Source organism: Bos taurus, chromosome 24 (genome assembly GCF_002263795.3).
Source record: "Bos taurus isolate L1 Dominette 01449 registration number 42190680 breed Hereford chromosome 24, ARS-UCD2.0, whole genome shotgun sequence".
Taxonomy (NCBI): Eukaryota; Metazoa; Chordata; class Mammalia; order Artiodactyla; family Bovidae; genus Bos; species Bos taurus.
The window spans coordinates 23,582,918-23,604,842 of record NC_037351.1 but is presented as its reverse complement, the minus strand read 5'-3'; the positions used below and the strand labels follow the sequence as shown (position 1 = coordinate 23,604,842).

Here is a 21,925-nt window from a genome sequence, read left to right as displayed (position 1 = left end):
GGTTACTGATGCGCCCATAACCCCCCGGGGGTCTCCATGAATGAGAGGTCATGTTAGCGGCCCTCCCCCAGTCCACCGCTGTGCCTGGCATTTCTGGAAGAGAGAGGATTGGCCCTTTATCCATCATCATTCCAATGCCATTTGTTTTAAAATAACGCTATTTCTTTCCAGAGCTGGGTTGTTGGGGTGTGGGGGGAGGGTTCTTCGTCCTGTGTGTCAGGCAGGTTTCCTATAACACTGGACCTCACTGGACTCTAAATTTGTCCTTGTTTGTCTTCCCGCTGGTCTGTGAGCTCCTTATGGGGAGGGTACCCCCACACTCCTGGCACTCAGAAGATACTCAGTAAATATTTGTTGAGCAAACATTCTTCCTCAGGATGTTAACTTGCTGGTCCTCAGTGATGCCTTTGGCTTGCATTTAAAGTTAGAAGCTTCTTTTTGGCTTTACAGGTTGTGTTTTTTAATCCTATTTTTAGTTGTTTTAATCAAAAAGAATCTACCAGTTTTGAGGGAATTCCTTTAAATAGATGCATGCCGATCGCCTCTGACAAATAAGTGGTGAACACGTGAGCTTACTGTGCCGTTGCCTGTTCTCAAACACTGTAGGTGCCTCTGGTTGACACTTAAGACTTAAAATAAAAAATAAACCAATAATTTTGGCAAAGCTGATATGTTTGTGTTCAATAGATGTGATATTGTTCATTTATTTATTTTTGACATTTTATGGTACCTTTTCTTCTTTCCCAGGGACACTTCAAATTGCATAATTTTCATACAGGATAAAAAGAGAACAGTTCTTTTATATCATGTTCTGTGTATCTTCTTCAAGTTATTGATGAAATGTGTAGTATTTGGTTGCACTCTATTTGGGAAAGCTAGACTGAAATAAGAACTCCCCATGTGGTTTTTAAAAAGGTATATAAATATAGTAAATTGTCAGAAGAACAAAGTTTTTGTTAGAGAAAATTAATATGATCATGGCAAGATTTCCCAGAATTTTTTTTAATGAAAATATATTTGGTAAGTTTTAATTCCCTTCTGTATAATAACAGAAGATCTTTATCAATATAATTTTATTCTGGTCCATCTATATTGTACTTGCTTTACTGATTGAGTTATTTCCAGGCTTCTGTTACTTTGTGCTAATGAGTTGTCAACAGTTGATAAGACAAAGCTGTTTGGAATGCTTTTCAGATGATCAGAATCTTATAATCAATCAAAGAGCCATGTTGCTTGCACAGAGAGGATAGAAATGTGCATATTCCAGACTGCAGCTTTTATGGATGGATATTTGATATTCCTGTTTGGACTGCTTGGCTAAACATTCCCACTTCCTGAGGGAGAGAGGGTGCTACTGTGGACTCTAGTCTTGTCTGCAATAATTAAACATATGTTCATAGAAAAAGAGAAAGCAACTGCGGTGACCGGGTTGGTTTGGATGACTTTGGGGGTTGCCTTGCCCTAATTCTGATTTTCTGCTTTTGGCTTGCTTATTCAGAAGTTATAATTCCTTTACAAAGGGGACTGAGGGAGTTTTGATGCCCAAGGATATGTTCTTCTCTGCTCATGTAATTTTTAAAGCAATGCTTCCAGAGAAACATATGCTGTTTTAGTGACACATCCAGGAGCGGTAGGTCAAGGAATGAGGTCTCTAGCATTTACCTAATGAGAGGGGGGGCCCCCATTTGTCAGTGGGGATAACTGGTTATGTGCCTGGCATTATTGTTACAAGATACCAGTCATTAATGTAGCATAAACTGTGATACAGTTGGCATATTATTTGATAGTAGGTAAATAGTTTTCTAACGGAGGTGAGGTAGTCTTAAAATAATGGTCAAAAAATCACAGCACGATTAAAAAACCCTCTGTTGGGTTAGGAGCAGGGCAATATTTATAAGGTACATTTATTTTTTAAAAAGTATTTATTTATTTATTTTTGGCTACACTGGGTCTTCATTGCTGCCCATGGGCTTCCTCTGGTTGTAGAGAGCAGGGGCCTCCTCTCTTGTTGCACTGTGTGGGCTTCTCATTGGGGTGGCTTTTCTTGTTGCAGAGCACAGGGGCTTCAATAGTTGTGGTGCATGGGCTCAGTAGTCACAGCTCCCAGGCTCTAGAGTGCAGGCTCAGTGGTTGTGACATGGGCTTAGTGGCTCTATGGCATGTGGGATCTCTTGGAGCAGGGATCAAACCCATGTCCCCTGCACTGGCAGGCGGATTCTCAACCATTGGACCACCAGGGAAGCCCTGTAAGGTACACTTTTACAATACTATAGATGCCTTACTTCCAAAAAAAAAAAAAATCTACGTTCTATTTCATCAACCATTTACAGGGCAGCAACCTATAATTACATATCACAATAGAGACATTTGAAAAAGTTTATAAACAATCTTTCTTGTGCTTGGTATTATTCAGGACATTGACATATTTTTGATTTTGTAATGTGGAGCATGCAGTTGACAACCCAAGATTTTGTAATTATCCTGCTATCAATGAGCGCTTTTTATCCCCCCAGGGAATTCTGAGAATTAAATTTGTTGTTCGCTCCTGTCTTAAGGTCTTCCATGTTTTCTGTTTTGCAGTCTTTGTCATGATATTCTGAAATAAGTGTCTTCACTTTGTACTGTGGTTTATTAAAGATGTTGCATTTTTCCAGGGGGATAAAATGTCAAAAAAATTCCATTACCATGTACAGTGAAAAACAATAAAATTCCTTGGCATTTCTCTTGGTGAGATTTACGTTTCTAATTAGTGCTACAGGAGATGCTTCTTTCTCACTGCTGAAATGTTTTGTCTAAAGATAAGAAAGAAACACAAATAATTTCAACTGCAAAATCAATTCTTATTTCCAGACTCCGTGTTGGCATCGCCCCTTTCGTACTGACATGGTGGTCTAGTTTGTGTCAGGGCCTTTTAGAATTACAGTGTTAACACGGCGTCACCCTGCCATGTGCTAACATCTAATTCTCTCATTGTGTAAATGGTGTGCACAGTCAGCTACTTAGAAAGGAATGAAGGAGACAGTGATGTTATTAATCAGAATCACAGAAAAATCATACATAAATCATGTATTTATGTGGGTGTCTAGGTGTGTGTTCATGAGAGTATGTAAGCAAGCCTTTAGAATGGTTTCTGTCTCAGTTGACATAAAATTTTACTTGTCCTTGGATTACAAATCTCAGTCGGGATCATTCCTAATTCTCTTCTCCCATTCCCCTCATGGCCAGTTGGTTCTTGGGTGGTGTTAGTTCTGTGTTCTAACTACACCTTTCTTTCTCTGTATTCCTAGTCTTTGCCATTCATTCTTTGCACTTAAAAATTTTCAACTCGATTAATACAGTATCTTCTTAATTCATCTCTTTAAACCTGGTCTCCCCCTTTTTAAATCTATTTTTTTTCTTAACAACTACCCCATTTATAGTAGCATTTCTTAACTGATAATCCAAAATAATGCAGAGAATATAACATACCTAATAAACTATGAGTCAAAAGCTGTTGTTGGTTGTATGTTTGGATATAATTAGATGAGATCAGGTGTGGTACTTTTTTCTAGTCACATGGTATCTGAAGAAACACATGCTATTCTGATAATGTAGGGTTTATGATATGAATGATGAATGCATACATTATACCTTACATTTAGATATAAGATTTGGAATTTCTAATTTGATCATTTTTACAAACATTTGGTTCTTCCCAAAATACATCACTTAAAATGTTGTTTGTTAGAATTGTGTGCTTTGTGCATAATTAATTAGTTTTAAATTAAATGGTATAAAACTGATTATACAAGTATTCATAATTTATACATGGGTATCATTCATTGTTTAAAAGCAACTAATCTCTCATAATTAAACTTTTCTTAAAGTTTTTTTTATGATGACACAGTGATTGGAATAATTCTTCAAGGGGATAATATGATTATATATTACTGTGGAAGCATTTCCTGAATTAGGTAAATAATTGTGTGAAACATTACCCTACAGGGTCAGATTTCAACTCTTCAGCCCAGCCCTAATCAACCTGGACTTTGGCAGCTTTAAAGCCTTTGCAGTCACGCTTTTGATGTTGCAGCCACAGTTGACTACAGCTGACCCTTGCACAGCTTGGGTTTTTGAAATTTGTGGATTGATTTATACACAAATATTTTTCAATAGTAAATCCTACAGTACTACACAGTCTGTCGTTGGTTGAATCTGCAGACATGGAAGAACTGCAGATACAAAGGGCTGACAGTAAATTATATGCAGATTAATTTCCATGTTGCTCAAGGGTCAACTGTACTTGCCTTTGCTGTGAAATTTCTCCCAGAACCTATTTGTAATTTGGAAAGCAGAAGTAGAGCCTGAGAGACCATAGTAAGCAATGTTGTGTGTGCGTGTGTCGCACACTTCTGGTAGTTTTCACATTGTTCCATAAGATTGGGTTGCAGAATGGAAAGGAAGCAGTATTCAGGCAGAAAGCCTCAAACCAATGGAATAAATTTGTGTCTGTACCCCTCCTGGTTCCCAGACTGAGGTCATGATAACAGTGATTGGTTACTGTGCCCTGGCTGCCATAACAAATCATCACACACTGGGCGGCTTAAACAACAGAACTCTTTTTTTTTCTTTTTCATAGTTCTGGAGGCTAGAAGTCCTAGATGCAGGTGCATCAGGATAGGTTTCTAGTGAGGGCTCTCTTCCTGGCTTGCAGACAGCCAACTTCTCACTGTATCCTCACATGGCCTTTTCTGGATGTGTGTGTGCAGAGAGAGTGAGAGAAAGTTCTTCAGTGTCTCTTCTTCTAAGGACATGCCCATCAGATCAAGGCTCCATCTATATGACCTCTTTCAACCTTAATTCCTTCCTGAGAGATACCATCCCTCATAGCCACACTGGAGAGGAGAGCTTCAGCACAGGAATTGTGGATGGGTGCACACACAGTCAGTCTGCAGTAGTGTTTCAGAATGTGGGCCTTTACATTTCTAGAATTCATGGCATACATAGAATTTTTCTAGAATTTTGACTATCTGATTCAACTTGGAAGTTATTCATAACAGTATGCTTAACACTGTACTGTGCTTCTGTCATTACATACTCCTAATATGTGTTTTCATATGTTATTCCTAACATATAAACTGATAGAATACTTGGCTTAAGTTGCATCTTCAAATATAATGTATATAGTCACATAACATAAATTGATTTGGATTTTATTTGAAGCCTTTGGTAAAAATAGCTGTGGTGACTGCACATAACCCTCAAGGCATCAATATTAAGGTATGCAATTACGGCTATGACATGGCCATTTCTTAATACAACATTTTATTCTGTCAAGCTTTCTTTCTCCATTCTTCCAAATAATTGAACAAAAGAGGTAATTTAGGTGATTTCAGCTTTACCAAGATCTTGGTATAATTTATTCCAGAAATACTGAGCACTCTATAAACATTTCAGTCCAGGAATAGGAGCAGAAATGGATATAAAATTATATTGTATTTGAGTCTTTCTAAGTATCCTATGCAGGTGAAAATCTTTCGGGAGAAATACACGTTTAACTGGGGTATTGTATTTAATTTTTTTCTAGGTGGTGTTTTTCTCCTTATCTCCTCATTTCATTGCTTGTGCTCTTAATTGCCACATGCTTAAATGATTTTAGTTTTGCTTCCATGTTTTGAACTTGACAACATAATTCAAATGCAAAACAGTTGATATGCTGACATGGGGACTTCTTTTTATAGTTGATTTGTTTTCAGAGGAATAAAAATCATAACATTTTGTTAAGACAGGTTTTCTAAAGGCTACAGTGCATAATTCCTTAGACGAAGTCCTAGTTCATTCAGGACAATTAAGGACTATTTATCCTACCTCCTGAATGTCTTATGCAGAATCACATTGATAATTTTCTGAAATTCAGATGATTTCTATTAACATTTTTTTAAAAGTTACTTAAGTCCTGCTTTAGGTGCTGTGCAAGGCTTGTATTTGGGCTCTGTTCTCTCTTCAGTTTGTTGGTGACTGTCTTCTGGCCAGGTTCAGGGGACTCACGTGTGTGAGTAGACCTCTCCCAAGTGTTTATTAGTCAAATAAGAGAACATCAGAGAAAAGAAAACAAGTGTGGACATCGAGAAGTTAATCAAATACCTATGAAGCATGTCCTTTGCTATGTAAAATCCAGGGGTTTTGTGGAACCTTTAAGACATATCCTCATTCCAATAACATTTATTAGGCATATGCTATGTTCTTGAGATCATGAAAGCTGCTGAATTAATAGATGAGTAAAATGAAGTTCCTTCTTTTGAAGATTTAACAACGTGATTCCAAACATTCTTCTCTGAATCATTCAATTATATCTTTTAACCTCTCCTCTGTGGAGGATGTCTTCAGCCTAGAACATAATGGGTTTTTATTTTTTATTAAAAAAATTAAATTTAGGAATTTCTAAATTCTTTATAAAATACATGATATTCCAGCCTATCAAGAAGTATTGTCTTTCCATCACAAATATAAGCTCATCAAAGATAGGAACATGTATCTACGTATCCATTAATTTATTTTACCTAGAGCTGAGATACCATGCTTAATGCAGCATGTCAAGCAGATTAATGAGTAGGGGCTTGATGAGTAAAAGAATACCTAATTGTTTTTTTTTTTAATCATTTACTTTTATTAGGCCCAAGAGTAAGGACTTGACATGAATTATCTTTTTAAACAGATGGGTGATAGATACTATACTTCCCATTTTACAGATAGGGAAGCTAAGGCAGATGAGGTTAAGTAACTTGAGATAGTTTATTTAGCTAACAGGTGACAAGTCTGGAGTTTGATGTCTGATTCAAATTGTACTTAATCTCTTAAAATATTTGTTTCCAGAACCTAAAAACACTTTGTTTTTAAAGTATTGTTTGTATGAGTTTATCAAGTAAATACTCCCCCCACCCCAGCTCCCACTCCCTTGGCAGCTTCTCTGGCTAACTGTTGATGGTCTATATATGTGTATAAAATTCACTGAGATTTAAGTCAAGCCTGTAGATAGGTGTGTTGAGACTCTCAATTTAGAGCCTATTTGTAAACACAGTTGAAAGATTTTTAAAAATTCCATTTCCATAACCCAGATTTGGAAGCTTCAAAGCCTTTCCCAAACCTGACCTGTTATGCTTGTCCAACATGAAGGGGGAGGGTGGGTGATCTTTAGTGAAGACTGGGGCTTGTGGGTAGCAGCAAGATGTATTTGCATTGTAACTCTTTACTGTTTTATCTAGAAGGTGATGTCATGTGGTGGGATACATACTTTGGATAATGGAAGAACCATGGCCTCCACAGGACTCTTACTGTTTTGCTGTTGAAGTTGGACTTATAGATTGTTTCTGGGGGGAATTGTTTCACTGTGGCCAAAGCATATTGCTAATAAAAGACAGTTTTAGAAAGTGGCAGTCACTATTTTTATGAAATAACTGAAGGAAAATAGATGAGACTGACTAAACCATGGGGATGGAGGAGGCTGTTATTAACATTATTCTTTTTTAAGATATGCATCTAGGGAAAGAAAAGAAGGTACAAATGAATAGATGAGTATGGTCAGGACTAGCATCACTGCATTCTTTAGAACATTTTCTCAGTCAGATAAACTTTACTGTTATTGGGAATCTATGTCATGACCACTTATCCATCCTCTCTCATTGCTTCCATCCATTGTATTTCCACTGGGAGGTATAAAAACACCACTCATTCCTTTTTACTTTTATTGCTCATTTTTACAAAAGACAAATGTAAAATTTCCGTCTAGAGCACTTTCTCCATCAGATCACTGCAGATAGCCCAAATTGATAATTTCATTCCTCTCTAACCAGTCTGTGTGAAATACAATTTGTGCAATGATAATTTTTCAATTTGTTGCTTAATTTGCATTTGTTGAAGGTGACCTACTGATTGCTAGATATAGAAAAATACCACGCATGAAGATTTGTTGGAATACATTGTGGCTAGTGCGATAGTCAATGGCTCAAATCCTGAATTCTGAAGTTTTAGGATTATCAGAGATCACTTTGGAATCACCCTGCATCTTCATGCCAAGAAGGAAAGTGCTGAATCAGGTACACAGAAAACACCATTTGACAGGCCAGAATTCTACCCCTGAACCACCAACGCTAGAAAGTACTATTTGGAATTACTTAGAATAGTTTTTATTGCCCATTTCTTTTACTTGTCCTTAAAATTGAAAGTATGAACTTGGTTTTTAAAATTAGGATCTATTTTATTGTTTTTAAGCACCATCCTTTTGAGTCAAGCCACTGAAAACTTTTGGTTTTCAAAATTTTATAAATCATTTTGTTGGGTACAGTGGCACGTTCTTTTTTATCTTTATTTTTTATTAATGTATTTATTTTTAATTGAAAAATAACTGCTTTACAAAATTGTGTTGGCTTCTTCCATGCATCAACGTGAATCAGCCATAGGTATACATATGTCCCCTCCCTCTTAAACCTCCCGCCTCCACTTCCCTCCCCATCCCACCCGTCTAGGTTGTCACAGATCACTCCGTTTGAGCCTATGTGCATCATACAGCAAATTCTCACTGGCTATCTATTTTACCTATGGTAATGTGAATGTTTCCTTGCTGTGGAATGTCTCAATGTGTCCCTCGCTCTCCTTCATTCTTATCTCCTTTTTTTCCTTTGAGAGGGATGACATATTGTGAAATAATGTCTGCAGAATTTTGAGTAGGAGCATCTGATTATCTAAATTTTAAACCTAGTCTTTTCCTTACCCAATTTTCTACCACCTGGTGACCCAGGGCACTTCCAGCCTTTTTTAGAAGTGCTTCTTGTGGTAAGAGAGTAACAGAATTCCTAATTCCTAGAATCTGAGGAGTTAAAGGTACACGCTCAGTCGTGTCTGACTCTTTGCAACCCCATGGACTATAACCTGCTGGGCTTTGCTGTCTGTGGAATTTTCCAGGCAAGAATACTGGAGTGGGTAGCCATTAGACCCTTTGGTAAAATAAGGACTAGTTTACACAAAGGGCCATTTGCTGTGGTCATTACTCTCCCAGCTTTTAGCCATGCTTTTGAGAATTTATTTGAAAGCAAGCCTCCTTAAAAGAAGGGCATTCAGAGCAGCATTACGATGCAATCTAAGATGTGAATGAAGTTTAACTCAGAACAATAACATTTTGTTCCTGTTAAGGACTTTGTAGATCATATCATCTTAAGCTTTTATTTTACAAATCAATAAACTAAGGCTTAGAGAAGATGAATTGTCCACTGTAATAGAACTAGTAAATATGTGACTCATCTTAAAACTTAGAAGAGGACGATCATTTCAGAATTTGAGAAGAATGTGCAAAAAGCCCAGTAAAGGACAGACCACAAAAAAAAAAAAAAAGAATATAAATCTTCTGTTCCAAGGTACTATTAGAAAGGACATGTCTTTCAATCGATTTTCCTGAAGTGATGTGTTTTCATTGATCCAGTCTCCCTCTATTACCTGGTTTTATTTGCCTCCAATAGTACATATTTTGGCAGGAGATTGGGGTGCCAATCTCACCCCAAGAGAGAATGTTCTGTAATTTATACTTCAGGTGGTTATCTGGTGTTCTTGATTCTGGACTCATTGGCTTTTAGTTACCACCAAGACTTTACCCAAAGGAGGAGTCTGAGAAGAACAAGGGAAAGGGTTGTGACTGCCTTCCACTCCTGCCTTTGTGGGTTGACGTAGAGAGCCAGTGAGCTCAGTAAGACACGGTGCCATGGATCATTTTATTGAACATGCTTACTCCTGTTATTCTTTAGAATGTCCGTAATATAAGTAATTTGTGAAGCAAGGGTGAATAGATTTGCCTGCAGACAATTTGATGCACACAGGGCATCCAGCCTCTATTTTCTCTTTTCCTTTTAGACTCTTGCAGGCTGCTCTGTTTCTTCATTCACATCATGGTAATATATTTAATTTATGTTTACTTATTAAATTTTCCTCTCTTCTCTATAAAAAATGAATAGAAATATTTAAAGATAATCAAAATAAAATTGAGTGGCCTGAGAAGTCCAGTGGGCAAATGGAACATTGTCAACTAATGTGAATTTTACAGTAAAAATCTAGTTTTCATTTATTGATTCTTTTTTCGAGCATTAATAACTCATTTGACTTTTCTTTATTAATGGATCTTTAGTATATCAATATAGTATGAAATATATGTAATGATTATTTCATGGATTAAATGAAGTTAAACCCAGTAAAATTTGAATCTGTCAAAGATTTTTTTGTAATGAATGCCTGATCTGTTGTTTGATTCTTCACTTGTAATAGTATTGATCTCTGACTTTTCCACTGTTTGCTGCTGCTGCTGCTAAGTCGCTTCAGTTGTATCCGACTCTGTGCGACCCCATAGACGACAGGCCATCAGGCTCCACCGTCCCTGGGATTCTCCAGGCAAGAACACTGGAGTGGGTTGCCATTTCCTTCTCCAATGCATCCACTGTTTAGGGGTTATCATATAGATTCAAATTTTAAAATAGATTTGAAAGCCTATTATGACAACTGCATATTGATGATTATAATAAATCCTTTGTGAGTAAAAATTTTCAGATTGTTTTTCTCAGGTTTTGAAAATACTTTTAATTTGTATTTATTTATGCTTCCCTGATAGCTCAGTTGATAAAGAGTCTGCCTGCAGTGTGAAACCTGGGTTTGATCCCTGGGTTGGGAAGATCCCCTGGAGAAGGGGATGGCTACCCACTCCAGTTGGAGAAGGCAATGGCACCCCACTCCAGTACTCTTGCCTGGAGAATCCCATGGACGGAGGAGCCTGGTGGGCTGCAGTCCATGGGATCGCTAAGAGTCGGACACAACCGAGTGACTTCACTTTAACTTTTCACTTTCATGCATTGGAGAAGGAAATGGCAACCCACTCCAGTGTTCTTGCCTGAAGAATCCCAGGGACAGGGGAGCCTGGTGGGCTGCCGTCTGTGGGGTCGCACAGAGTCAGACACGACTGAAGTGACTTAGCAGTAGCAGTAGCACCCACTCCAGTATTCTGGTTTGGTTAATTCCAATGGATTGTATAGTCCATGGGGTCACGAAGAGTCAGACACTACTGAGTGACTTTCACTTTCATAGCATAGATATTTATACAAGCTAGTATATAGGTTTGCATGGGTGTCATGGAATCTCCAAATATGTGGTTAATCAAATAAAACTTCATTTCTCACATTACAGTCTGAAAGTGGGCAGTCCCAGGAATGATGGGATAGCTTTGTTATATCAGGATATGCAAGGAGTCAGGGTCCTTTTGTCTTATTGCTCTTTTGTCCCTAGGATTGAGTCCCTATCACCGTGGTCTAACATGACTTGCCACCAAATCCATGTTCCAAGCAGCAGGTAGAAGAAGAGGTAGACACAGTCCCTCTGTAGATACATTTTAAGCATTGAGTGCATCCATTTTCCTCATGTCCCATTGACCAGATATATATTTACAGTTAGCAGAATGGGAAACAGGAGCATGTACTCTGTTGCAGGAAGCATGTTCCCAGCTAAAATGTGGGAGTCTTAGCTGTCGGAAAAGGTAATTTGGAGGGAATAACTATCAGCCTTTGTTGTATCTATTTTTAATCAAATCTCCTGCTTAGACTTGGTTTAGTTAAGTATATGTTGTAACTTGTGACGTTTGAAAAAATTACCTATATATTTGACTTTATGCAGATATTAACATATATTTTCAATTCTGACTCTAGACAGCCTGTTGTGAACTTCACTCTTTCTTGTCCTCTGCCCCCTGCCTCCAGAGCCCAAATCACATGTCATATACCACCTCCTCAGTGAAGAGTTCTTTAGCTTTAATTCATCATTTTATCCTTGTTGTTTATTTATAACATTAATACATCTATGCCTTTGTCGTAGTAGCTAATAAACTCTCAAATTTTCTCTTGTTATAACAGGACTGCAGTTTCCTTAATGGTAGAATTTATGTCCCATTGATCCTTCTCTTCCCTATCAGTTCAGTTCAGTTCAGTCGCTCAGTCATGTCCGACTCTTTGCGACCCCATGAATCGAAGCACACCAGGCCTCCCTGTCCATCACCAACTCCCGGAGTTCACTCAGACTCACGTCCATCGAGTCAGTGATGCCATCCAGCCATCTCATCCTCTGTCGTCCCCTTCTCCTCCTGCCCCCAATCACTCCCAGCATCAGAGTCTTTTCCAGTGAGTCAACTCTTCACATGAGGTGGCCAAAGTACTGGAGTTTCAGCTTTAGCATCATTCCTTCCAAAGAAATCCCAGGGCTGATCTCCTTCAGAATGGACTGGTTGGATCTCCTTGCAGTCCAAGGGACTCTCAAGAGTCTTCTCCAGCGCCACAGTTCAAAAGGATCAATTCTTCAGCGCTCAGCTTTCTTCACAGTCCAACTCTCACATCCATACATGACCACTGTGCCCTTCATATAATAGACTCATGGTATTTTCTGAATGGAAATTTGAATTGTAGCTCTATTTCCATTTCCAACGAAATGTGTTATCCTGGATAAGTCACTCAGTCTTTTTTGTTTTCTTTTTTTGTCTTTTCTCTCCAGTGAAATAGGCAAACTTATGGATCTTTATGTGTATTTTAGGGCTGAAATAAGGATAAAATAATTTTTTAAATGTACTGTCAATCATATGTTTGATTTGTGAGATTTCATACCCTAGTGCATTAGTAGCACTTTGAAAAAATTAATCAAGATGGAATGGGTTATCAAGTAAATTTGTATTTGACCATATTTCACAGTAATATTTTGGCACACCAGTGTTAAAAGATTTATATTTCACTAAGAAGTATATAATATTATCGAATGGGCTTCCAAGGTGGCTCTAGTGCTACAGAATGTAACAGTATTATTAAATAATACTGCCTGCATGCAGTATTATTTACTACATAAGTTTTAATCTAAAAGTTCATGAGAAGTTAGCAAAGCGATTCTAATCAGTTTGTGTTCTTAAACTCAGATTCAGTGATTAGATTTAAAACCAGTTACCTGATGAAGCAAAGCCCGAATTGTTTTTAGTATGATGCCTGCCAGTGACTAATTTTGGGATTCTAGGATCAAGGATTTTCCCAGTTTACAACACACCAGTGGGTAGATTGTTTTTCATTAAGTGAAATGCTTTGAGGACAATCTTATTTGTAACTAAAGAGGTGTATTTCTGTATCTTGCTCTCAAATTGGACCACCTGGGCCACTTCAATGTTTTGAATGTACAATATAGATGTAGTATTTCTTCTGCTATTCCGCTCTCCAAATTTATATGTTAACATGTCATATCCTGACAGTACCTCCTGCTAATTATCTAATTGGTATGTTTTGGGGAAAAAAAAAGATGTGTCTCAGAGTCCTGTATATTTGTACTATCATCCTAATTTTGTTTGGAATTTAAGATGTTTCACATATGCAAAATGAAATTTTGGAGAAGAGACTTTAGTAAACATAACCACTCTGCTATCTCTGAGGAGGTCTGCATTTAAGTATGTGGGAATTATTAATTTCTAGGAAAAATCTACATCATTATTTGTATGCTTCTGTCATTAAGGATCTTATAGCTTGGCTTGGTTAGTATTTACTGAACGTTCCTATTTCACTAGGAGTTTTTTCACTATACTGAAGTATTTCTACTGTCCGTAAACTAAATACTATAGGATAGAATATATTTTACTTTTGAGTGGTAATCTTTTTTCCAATATTCTTGTAAATTACATATATGCTAACACCTTAGCTTCTGTTTGTTATTACCATCACTGCCACCCTCATAGCTATTCATCTTTTAAGATGTGGATCACCTCCTCTGGAAACTTTCCACTCGATTTCCAGGCAGAAATATGGTCCCTTCTTTTATATTACAAGAGAGGTTTTTAAATGTAACTTTATCACAGTTCTTTTAGTTTATATGTCTTTCTCTCAACTAAGCTATGTCTTGAATTCCAAGACAGCTAGTGACATATCTTACTCATATGTTTGCATATCCTGTACAGTCCTTAGATCATGACAGACATCTCAATGGATATTTATTTTCTTGAACATATATTGCTTATAGACATTGTTATCTTACATCTGTAAATGGGATGGTTTGAGAAGACTCTTATACTTACTGTACTTGCAGACCCACAGATTATGCATAAGAGGGGCAATATATCATATACAAGGACTTAAAATTTTAGGAGGAAAAGCATTATATTTTGCTAAGCACCAAGAGGCAGAGAAGGCAATGGCACCCCACTCCAGTACTTTTGCCTGGAAAATCCCATGGATGGAGGAGCCTGGTGGGCTGCAGTCCATGGGGTCGCTATGAGTCGGACACGACTGAGCGACTTCACTTTCACTTTTCACTTTCCTGCATTGGAGAAGGAAATGGCAACCCACTCCAGTGTTCTTGCCTGGAGAATCCTAGGGACGAGGGAGCCTGTTGGGCTGCCGTCTATGGGGTCGCACAGAGTCAGACACGACTGAAGCGACTTAGCAGCAGCAGCAGCAGCAGCAGCAAGCACCAAGAGGACTGTATGTCTGAGCTAAGCAACCAAGGGATCTGTTGCTTTCAGTGTACTATTTTCTGAGTCCTTTGTGTAGGTGATCCATTCTACATTTTCTTTATGTGAGACATGTCATATTTTATGAGATACAGTGAAGTTAGTGGACAGTGTCCAGAAAAACATAATGAGTGTCATGTTTGGTATAAATCTCAGGTCCAAGCCTGTCTACGACGTTTCTGGGTATTTCACATCAATGGAATAATTGACTTGAGAACCAAAGTATATACTGAGTGGGTAGAGGAAATAGTACACCAGATGGATATCACCACATTTTTTTAATTTTAGTAACTGGCAAGGATGGGATGTGTCTGGACAGTATGAAATGGAGATTAGAAAACAGAATTTTATTAATTTCAAATGGAATTATATATAATGAGCATCTTACAGGTAGCCATTTGTTTGATTCAAATCATTTAGGCTAAGCACATAGAAAATAACACTGCGGTGATTTAACCCATTTTTAAATTTTATTTTAGACACACTCTGGAGATAGAGAAACTTAGTAAAATATTGTACTGGCATTGAAAGTTTTAGTTTTAAGTATTGGTTTAGGAGAGAAAGGGGCAAGTGAAAAGGAAATAGTCTTAAATCTTGTAATAGAAGTCTCAAGAAGATAAAAATAGTAGATTATCTGTTTAAACTTTGAAAACTTTATATAATGTCAGTTTCTACAAAAGCCTATTCATTAAGAAGTGAGAAGGAAAATTGGTATTTTTAAAGTTAGTTTGTTCTTGTTCTTTAACATATAATACCTCTTGGGGCTCACTGATCATTTCTTTTAATAATTGCTACCATTAAAGTTGTTGTTCATTCAAAGGCTGCTGGCTGTGTCTACATAGTGAGCAAATATAGCCAGTATAGACCTCCTGCATCAGTAGAGTCTGGTAATGCAGTCAAGGCAGTGGTAGGTAGGATTACAAAAGTGGTGGGTGACCACACAGTGGGATTCAGGAGGAAGAAGCTACCTTGGTAATACCAAACAAAGCCTCAGTGGTTCATACGGCATTGCTTTCCCACCTCCTGAAAAAGTCAAGATGTCTCGTTGTTGTTTTGTTTTGTAAATACTGGAAGAGCTTGATCCTATATACCAAGTTTAGAAGACTAGCCTTGGAAACCAATATTGTGTTTTCTCTTTCCCCTTCAGGACAAAGTATGTTCCGTTTGGGACCGCCTCAACCACCTTACCAGGCAGCACCAGGTCTTCATACACTCTCAGTTTCCCTTCTACTGTGGAAAAGATCTTTCCTTGAATGTTAATATTTTCACCTTGAGAAGGCAACATATGTGTTTAGGAGGGGTTAAGCAGCTGTTCATAAATGTGACGTAGGAGAAGAGTGGTTTGTGGGAGTTTTACTATATATACACATATATAATATTTTCCAGTCTGGTTTCAGACCCCGGCATGGCTTGGAGACAGCGTTGGTGTGTATGAAGGATCTTCCTCGAATGAAGGATTTGGGACAACTTTCCATGATGATTATATTAGAGCCTCAGCTGCTTTCGTGTTGGTCATGAGGTGATGCTGAACCGAATGCTTGAACTAGCAGGAGTGGCTGGGATTGCGTTGGAGTGGTTCCGTTCATTCCTTCCGGGTAGGTACCAGATAGTGATGTTGGGTGAAAACGGACATCGAGGGTCCCCCGTATGGAACCCCGTCGTCGTCACTCATTCCCTGGTTCATGTTTAGTGGGTTTAAGGAGACACTGGCCACCTGGAGGCCAGGCAGTGATCTGAATGACTGTGAAGAAGGTTATGAGGGTGGTTCCCAGTTCGGTGTCGCTTACCTACGTTCTCTCTGTTTTGTCTGTGTGACAGTGAAGACTAGAATCTAAACTGAGAAAGCGTGACTTGTTGGAAAGAGAAAATTTGGGAGGCCCCGTTGTGCTTTCTGGTTTCTCTGTCTGAATTACAGTTTGTGTAAACTGTGGCCATATTTTGACTCCAAATTCATCTACACACAAAAATCCCATTGTAACATCAGATAGAAATATTTTATTTTCCTTTCTGGTATATATCTGGAGCCTTCTTCCCTGTGAACACTGACTGCATCTCCATGATCCTTCTTGCTGAAGTTGTAGTCTCTACTTGTTCACCCTTTCGCTTGGGGCTCTTTTAAGCAGTCTGCCTATATTAATAAATATTGTTGCGGGTGATGGCTGACTTTTCCCAGTGAATGTTTTCCTTTACCTTCACTGAGAGCACTTCGTTTTCCTAACCCTGTTTTACTAAGAATCAAATTGGGTTGTACTTTTTAATAAATTCTGCCGCTCCTCATTAAACTGCTCAGGCATTTTGTTTTTAGAGAGAATATACTAGAGTTTCTTCAATTTTGAATATGTTCTTTAGAAACGTGGTGCTTCCTCTTGGCTGCTATTTATTTATGTAATATTATTTCAGTTATTTCCCTTTATGGTAATGAAAAGCTTGCTGAGTGTTGAACATGCATGAAGTTTATTAGGTCTAAGAGTAGATTATAGGTAAAGAACAGAAAAGAACAAACACGGATGTATGTATCTGTGAATATCATTAGAACTGTCTGTTGATTGTCATTTTGGCAAAAGGGCAAGAAACAAACTTTTATGCAGTAACCGGTCAGTATTAGGCATTGAGCCAGGCAGTTTTTATCCTTTAGCTTATTTAATCCATACAGTAACATTGAGAAGTTGGGTGTTACTTCTTCATTTTACAGATGAGGAAATCGATGCTGAGAGAAGTTAAATATATTCCCTAACTTCACACAATTCTAAGTGGAAGCTCTGGTACTTGAGCCTGGGTTTGGCTGTCTCGAAATCTCAAACTTTCTATCACAGTCAAGTGTTAAGTCGCAGGCAAATGTTAGACTCGAAGAAGGAGTCCTGAAGGAAAATAAAAAAGAAGAAAAAGAATGCCTATTAGAACAAACCAAGGAGGAAATGGGAGACCTAGGAATGCTCAGGCATAACATTTATTTTTAATATTTCCTGAATTTTCTTAAAACTCACTTAACAAGTCAGGTGACAAAAGGAGCAATTTTATGATCATCAAATGTTTACCATTTACAGGATGGAGAGGTTTAGAATTTCAAATTTTATCTCTTTGGATGTTTTTTCGTTCTCTGTTTAGAAATAGAAGTAATGATTCCCCACTTTGGACTCGAGGAAATAGAAGAGTCAGTGCATGGAAGCCAGTCAGGTAGTTAGTACTTACCTGGGGAGGGACAGCAGTTCAAAACCAGTACCAGGTGTTTACTGTTTATAAAAGTTTATTTTTTCCTTTTAATGTGTTTGTGAGCTTTTCTGTGTGGAACCTCAGCTTCCTGTTGCCTTTCATGTATAACATCGTGCTTATACATGACCAAAGATGTGGTGATTGTGTTTTGCTTAAACAGTAATATATGTGGGTTTCACTAAATACTTATTTACATCTTTGGATGAAGTTTGGATCAATATTATTAGTTTTCCTTTTTCTGTGGGTAGATAGATGCCTCCCACCATCCCAATAGATTTATTTTAGGCATAGCCAGAGAGATATTGTTTCTGTGCTTATAAACTAACATTTGGCAATAGAAAAGCACTATATTAAATATTAAATTGTTACTGTTATCCTAACATGATATGTTCTTATTAATTATGTTAATGGTACCTTAGAAAACACCCACTTTTCCAAAGAGGTAAAGCTCTTTAACTGTAATGATTTTCAACTTCAATGCTATGCTTTATATACTAGCAGCTCATGAAGTAATGGTCATAATTGAATTCAACATCTTAAGATTTCCTGACTTAGCTTAAGTGAAATATTGATTTCATGAAATTAGGTGGCAGGTGCATCAAAGAACTATTGCCTGAAAGTTTAAGTGGGTATTTAAAGCCTCAAGAATATTAATTCAAACTAAATGAGTGGTTTGGAGTAGTTGTGCTTACTTAAATAAGATGTTTGCCACATGGCCAGAAGCCATCATATCCAAAATTTTATTTTTTAAAAAACATTGAAGAATGAAGGCAGAAGACCATTTATTGTTATGTAAACATAGATAGTTCTTTATATTTTCATAACTATTTAGTTACCATTTAGTTGATTAAACAGGGTTTCAGGTTTAAAATAATTTTTCTTGAATTGGCTCATGAATTCTTTTCCTTTCCACCCCACCCAATTGTATTTACATATTGTTCTCTCATTTTGTTGCTGGAGTTGTTGTCTGGAGAGTCTCTGTGTGCCTAGATGGAACATTGATATTACTATAAAATAATGTACAGGAAATCTTGTTTTGTCTAAAGATACGTTTCTTCCCCTGGGTCATCAAAATGCGCATTTTTCCTAAGGAAGATGTTTATTTCCATAAAACAGAGGTAATACATATATAACATATTAGTAGCATTACTTTTGGAATTTATTAATAATGTATGTGAGTATAATTTTATAGTTTTCAACAAACATTAGTCTGAAACAGTATTATTTATTCTCTTTTTACATTTGCATTGATCCTAGCCATTGTTACTTTTATTTTACTCTTTGTCTCTGTTCGGGAGAGATTTAATTTGGGTTGCTTTTCTGCAGTCCCTACTCCCAGCTATGTCTCTCATGAATCATATTTCCCAGAGGGTGAAATTAAAACAAGAACTAGGTGTATTAAATTTCTTTTAGGCCTACTGCCAGATTCTTAGATGTATTTTTAGGTGTCGAATATTAAGTTTGGGGAAGGGAAAGATGCTTGAATTCACTAATCTTTGTATTTCTCCTTTCTCAAGTTTGTTTTTACTTTATAATTCTGTCTGAATTTTGTGGGTGTATTTCATACTATCTGAAGTCGTTATGGTGTTTGAATTTGATAACACTTAAATTTTTATAGCAGAAAGCTAAATTTATTAAATATCTTTTTATGGGAATAGTTATAATCAAACCACACAACTGCTGCTGAACAAATTGCCTTGAGAATGCAAGTGGTCAAAGAAAGAAGAGGGGGAGGAAGGAAGGGAGAAGAAAACTAAGTTAAATTGACATTTGTCCTGTGGTATGATTGCCAGTCTTAACAGTAGTGGTTGGTGTAGTTATTTTTAGACATTTCCTTTATCAAACATTTAAAGGTAAAATTTTTCCCATAGCCAGCAAAACTCTGAGTTGAGTTCTTTTGACATTCTGCTGATCAAGGAATTTCCCATGAGTAGTACCAGAGTCTTCTGCAGAGAAGGGGTAGGAGGATGAATCAGAAATGAAGTAATGGACAAGGAAATGTTTATACATCTTAAAAGTGTTTATGGAACATATAATGTGTTAGCTATGTTTTATATTGAGGAAGAAACAGACATGATCGAAAATTTAAACATGAAAAGACATACCACTGAAAAAACAGAAAAATTCAGATTTAACATTTGAATTCACCTTTGAGACAGAAGAGGCTTTGCAGGTGGCGCTAGTGGTAAAGAACCCGCCTGACAATGCAGGAGATATAAGAGATGCGGGTTCGATCCCTGGGTCAGGAAGATCCCCTGGAGGAGGGCATGGTAATCCACTCCAGTATTCTTGCCTGGAGAGTCCTGCAGACAGAGGAGCTTACCAGGCTACGGTCCATGGGGTTGCAGAGTTGGACATGACTGAAGTGACTTAGCACATACACACGTTGAGAGGAGAATGACTTTCTTTACAGAAGCTTTACAATAAACAAAGGAAAAGATGAACGTATGTGACTGCATCAAATTTTATGTGTTTGTACCCACTCCAGTGTTCTTGCCTGGAGAATCCCAGGGATGGGGGAGCCTGGTGGGCTCCCATCTATGGGGTCACACGGAGTCGGACACGACTGAAGTGACTTAGCAGCAGCAGCAATATATCAAAAAAACATTGTGACAATGGAGAAAATATTTTTAGTTAATATTTCTAGTTAATATAAGCTAGAGGTATTAATTAAAGAGATTATGAAAACAAAAAGAGGTGTTGACCTTAGAACATTGTGGTCAGAGGTCATGACCAGAGGAACTACAGTGCATAAAACCAGGGAATAAACAAATATGTAGATAAGATTTGATCTGCCTAGTAATCATAGAAATGCAAGGTAAAGTAGCCACTGGAGATTGTCTTTTGGTTTACCTAATAAATTAATCAGTACAAGCACTTCACCCTGACTCCAAATGATGCTTTTTGCTTTCTCACTCCTGGTGAGAGTATAAACTAAAACAACTCATTTGAAAAGCCAGTTGGCATTATTTGCAAAAGGTAGTTAGATAACATATATCTCCTGAAATAATAATGCCACTTATGCAAGCCTATCTTAAAATATTCTTGAATGTAAGGAAAAAAAAGTATATCATATACACTAAAATATTCAGATCAATTCTATTTCAATTATAAATGAAGAACATAATTTAAACACTCACCAGTAATATCAGTTGTTCGCAAACTTGACTGTGCAGTAAAATCATTTGGAAAAACATAAAAGAGAGTGCCAATGCTTTGGCTCTACCCAGAGATGTTTATTTAAGATGTTTGGAATTGCCTCAGAGTTTGCGTTTAAAAAATTGCCCTAAAAATTTTAATGCACGGCTAGATTGAAAACCACTGGCTTGACACACATTGATAGAATATTTTTAACCACTTAATATATTTATTATGGCTGTATAGTAGTATGGACAGGGTATAATATAAAATAAAATGTGGTGATTGAACATTTAGGTACATCATAACTTTAAAATAGCCTACCAGAAACATAGACTAGTAGAAAGTTTGTAAAATGCTCAGAGTTGTTATAAGGAGTTGAGATTTTTTAGTGATTTTTTTTCATCTTTTCTTCAGTTGACAGATATTTTAGTAATGTTCTTATATTACTTGTTAAAAGAAAAAAGCATATTTAAAAGAAAAGTCCCTGCTGGTGAGATCCTCTAGGTAATTTCCTACTCACAGGTTGTTTCTACCTGTGATTACAGAGATTTGTTCTGGCTTCTAAAATAATCATATCCTCAAGTTAGAGTTACGTTTCATATTATTATAATGAAATTCTTCATAGGATTATTTTTTCCTGTTTTTCATCTCAGAAATACCTTCTCATGTAGTCTTCTGACTTAGGAATGTAATAAGCTCCAGTCAGTCATTTTTCTCTTATCACTCCACATCTGTGCCTTTCAATTTTCACCTTTCCAAATACCATCTATAAGTGATGGCCCCCCAGTGTCTGTCTCTAACCCCACCATTAACTCTGTGATGCGTGTGTGTATCTGAACTTCATATGCTTGCATACCTTGAAGTTAGTGAGTCCAGAACTAAATTTACCATATTTATCCTCAAACCATCTCTTTTATGTTACCAATTTTAATTAATAACACCACTGCTTACCCCCAGCCCCTGAAGCAATTCTAACCCGCTTCTGCTTCCTCATCATACGCATCTAGTCAGTTTCTGTGCCCTCCTGATTTTTGTCCCCCACATTTC

General features: G+C 37.2%; 1 protein-coding gene across 5 annotated transcripts in view; it reads left to right on the top strand.

Annotated features, from left to right (window-relative positions):
* ASXL3 (ASXL transcriptional regulator 3) overlaps positions 1 to 21,925 on the top strand; it is a 196,951-nt gene that overhangs the window by 36,392 nt on the left and 138,634 nt on the right. The window contains exon 2 of one of the 5 annotated variants that reach the window (XM_059881018.1): positions 15,925 to 16,122. The exons of 3 other annotated variants lie outside the window; for them this stretch is intronic. The gene's annotated coding sequence lies outside the window, so the exon portion shown is untranslated. Of the gene's footprint in view, positions 1 to 15,913; positions 16,123 to 21,925 lie in introns of all 5 variants that reach the window. One more of the 5 variants, XM_059881017.1, reaches the window with a different exon arrangement.